General features: G+C 50.0%; 1 long non-coding RNA gene across 1 annotated transcript; it reads right to left on the bottom strand.

Annotated features, from left to right (window-relative positions):
- Positions 1 to 1,055: 1,055 nt before the first annotated feature.
- Positions 1,056 to 1,815, bottom strand: LOC139035530 (uncharacterized). The gene is made up of 2 exons (XR_011488106.1): positions 1,715 to 1,815; positions 1,056 to 1,490 (listed from the first exon to the last, which is right to left on the bottom strand). It is a non-coding gene; the product is annotated as an uncharacterized lncRNA (long non-coding RNA).
- Between the last annotated feature and the right edge of the window lie 1,783 nt (positions 1,816 to 3,598).

Here is a 3,598-nt window from a genome sequence, read left to right as displayed (position 1 = left end):
CTACTTACTAAGCAGTTAAAACATCCACAATGTCATCTTCTGCAGCGCCAACATACCCAGTGAAGTAACTAAGCATCTGCTGTCAGTTGTCTGTAAGTTATAATATTGTTACCATTATTATTAGTTCAACAGAAGTAACTCATGCAGGCAACAGAGGCCGCTGAGAGTTGTTTCAGCTTTTTTTCATAACAGTCCCACAGATTTTAGCACCAGCCTGGGATACCTCTTTCCTCTTGGAAAAGCAGGACTGGACTTTTCTTTTAGCTCTAAAAAAGTGTTTATTATGAAAGAGTTCAAACATATACCAAAGGATTAGTTTGCATCATATGAAATTGCCATTGTGAAGGTCCAAAATGGTCCAAAATAGCAACAATATCATATGACTTAAATTAATATTGCTTCCCAGGTGGCTCAGTAGTAAAGAATCCACCTGCCAATGCAGGAGATGCAAGAGTCTCAGGTTCGATCCCTGGATCAGGAAGATCCCACGGAGGAGGAAATGGCAACTCACTCCAGTATTGTTACCTAGGAAACCCCATGGACAGAGGAACCTGGTGGGCTCCAGCCCATGGGGCTACAAAAAGTGGGACATGACTGAGCGTGCATGCATAAACTAATATTATAATATGATGATCCCCTAGACCCATCACCAATCAATCAGCTTGAGGCCAATCTTGTTTTATCTAAACCTCCACCCCCCCCCACCATGCATTATTTTAAAGCACATTCCAGACCTATCATTATTTTACCCACAAATATTTCAGTATGTAGTTCTGAACAATCAAGACTCTTTTTAAGTATAATCCCTAAACCATTTTAACATCCCCTAAAAGTAAACCATTCACTGACATCAGTAGATATCCAGTCAGTGTTCAGATTTCCTCAGTTGTCTCATGAATGTCTTTTTGTTTGGTGGGAGGCTGTTTATTTTGTTTGCTGTTGTTGTTTTGGGCCACACCACCCAGCATGTGGGATGCTAGCTTTCCCAGCCAGGGATCGAACCCACACCCCTGATGTTGGAAGCGCAGAGAATTAATCACTGGACCATGAGTGTCTTGGCTTTTACTGTCATTGTTGTTTATTAGTAAGAATCAGAATCCAAATAAAGTTCATATGTTATCATGGGTTGATATTTCTCTTGAGCTTCTGTTAAGTTCATCTATAAGTTCCCCTTCTGTTTCATTTGAGGTTATTTTTATTTTCCTTTATTCTTTTTCTTAACAATCTCTTGTTGATGAAATCTATAGTGTTCTTCCTTTAGACAGGATCTGGCTGCAGTCCCTGTAACTTGGAGTTACCTCTAGAGGCTTGATCAGATTCAGGCTTGATTTTTTTTTAAGTTTTTTGGCAGGAGTATTTCATAGATGGTGCTGTGGTCTTCCATCAGAAGGAAAATAAAAATAATTTCCAGTTGTGATCATTTTATGATGTTAGCTGTCATTGACAATCACCGCCTAGATTCACTGTGTTCTAAATGGCTGTAAGTTGACCTTGGTGACAGACAGATGGCAATATTCAGCTAAAGGACTCCTCTTGTTCTCCTCCCTGCCCCCACCCCCCCCCCCACCCTGGCCGTGTTGCTTGAGAGGGCTCATCCAGGCTAGGATGGGGCTGGATGCTACACTTCCCGTCCACCTCTCTCCTCCTCCCCCCAACCTGCCCCTCAAGCCCATGGGGGACACACATTAGTGGAAGGCTGGGGGAAGAGAACAACCTTGAGTTGGGCCTCGCCCTGAGGATGCCAGCCTCGGAGGTTGCTAGGATACGTGGCTTCCAGAGCCTCCTCGCAGTGGTGTCCTTCTGGAGCAGCTCACAGACACTGGATGGGCTGGCCATGCAGTGGGGGGGGGGGGGGGGGGGGGGGGGGCGGTGCTGTGAAGGGCAGCACCCAACGGGCAGGCCTGCCAAGGAAGAGAAGGCCGAGCTCCCTCCTGGCCCTCCATGATGCTGGGACCGGTTCCCCCAGAAGCGTCTCTACATGGAGATGAATTCTGACACCTAAGGTGAAGACAACTCTGAATTTCAAAAGTCCCCAGTCCTCCCTTCTACTGATACTTGCATTTCTTCTGCAACATGCCCTTCTATATATAATCCAGAAGATATAACCTGAATAAATGAATGAATGTAAGAATGATTGTCAGCCCTCTCCCCAGCCCCCCTCTGGCTGGCAAGCTTCTGATCTGCTTTAAGATTCAGCCAAGGGCTGCATCCTTACCCTCAAAGCACCCTTCCCTTCAGGCCCCCAGGCGGATTCAGACACCCCCTCCCTGCGCTCACACTTACCTACAACGTCAACATTGTCTGTTGAACCGAATGTGCCCCCACCAGGCCTCACTCTCTCCTGAACGCCCAGCACTTGGTCAGAGTTGAGTCGCTCTTCGCTGCTCTCTGCAGCACCCACCAGGAAGCAGTGGGGAAACGGGTCAGACATTCACGTCCGAAGTCACCAAGCTTAGCTCCACAGAAGCTTCCCTAAGGTTAGAGCTGTTGGTCCCACTAAGCATTCAGACACTTGTACCCTGTCCCTGGTCTTGCACCCCCAAAAACTGCATCTTGACTCAAAACCACCGGGCACAGGCCCAGATGCCAGAAAGCGCAGGCAGAGGGCACCGGGGGGGGGGGGGGGGGGGCCTGCAGGCTTCCTGGGTGTGAGGGCATCCATCCCGGCCCTCTCCTGGTATAGGTGAGCAGATGTCAGGCCCAGATAGTAGACACAGCGTTCTCAGGATCACACAGGAGAAACTGTAGGGTTCAAACAAGAGCCAAGACAGGTGGGGAGAACGCGGAGGGAGGCAGGCAGAGAGGAGGCAGCGACACGCCGCCATCAAATGCCACAGTTGATCTGCCATGAGCCAGCCTGCTGGGGTTTATGCACCCCCATCCCTGGGGTGGCAGAAGAGCTGAAATGCATCCTGACATCTCAGGACCAAACTCCTCAAATCCCAGCAACAGCTTTTCCGGGTCTACCCGGGGGCTCACTGACAGTTCAGAGAATAGCCCTGCTCTGACAAGCAGGCAGGGGAAGGCTCCTGCCGAAGACTGCCAGGGAACTTAACCCAGGCACAGCGGGGAGAGCTGGCCCTTCATTCCCATGGCTTTGAGATTAAGGGCTCTGGAGCCAGGGCTTCCCAGATGGTGCAGGGGTAAAGAATCCGTCTGCCAGTGCAGGAGACACAAGAGAGGTCCATCCCTGGGTCAGTAGGACCCCCGAGAGGAGGAAATGGCAATGCACTCCAGTATTCCTGCCTGGAGAATCCCATGGACAGAGGAGCCTGGCAGGGACATACAGTCCATGGGGTTGCAAGGGCTGGGCACCGCTGAGCCAGGCGCACAGGCACGCTTTGGAGCCAGCCTGCCTGGGTGCGAAGCCTGGCTTTCCCACTCACCAGTCTCATGCATGACCTTGGACAATCATTGTCCTCACCCAGCCTCAATGTCAGTGGGGAGTTAACGTTCATAAAATGAATAAAGTGACATATAAGGCTCAGGACAACGTCTGCCAGTTAGAAAAACGGTCAGTTAGCGCTGACCATCATTAAACGTCCTGCCAGGCTCTGGGAATGAAAGGGGGAGCGGCCTGGACAAGACCCTTGTCTCC

Source organism: Odocoileus virginianus, chromosome 6, assembly GCF_023699985.2.
Source record: "Odocoileus virginianus isolate 20LAN1187 ecotype Illinois chromosome 6, Ovbor_1.2, whole genome shotgun sequence".
In the NCBI taxonomy this organism is placed as follows: Eukaryota; Metazoa; Chordata; class Mammalia; order Artiodactyla; family Cervidae; genus Odocoileus; species Odocoileus virginianus.
The sequence above is the reverse complement of the archived record's forward strand: the minus strand, read 5'-3'. Positions and strand labels throughout refer to the sequence as shown.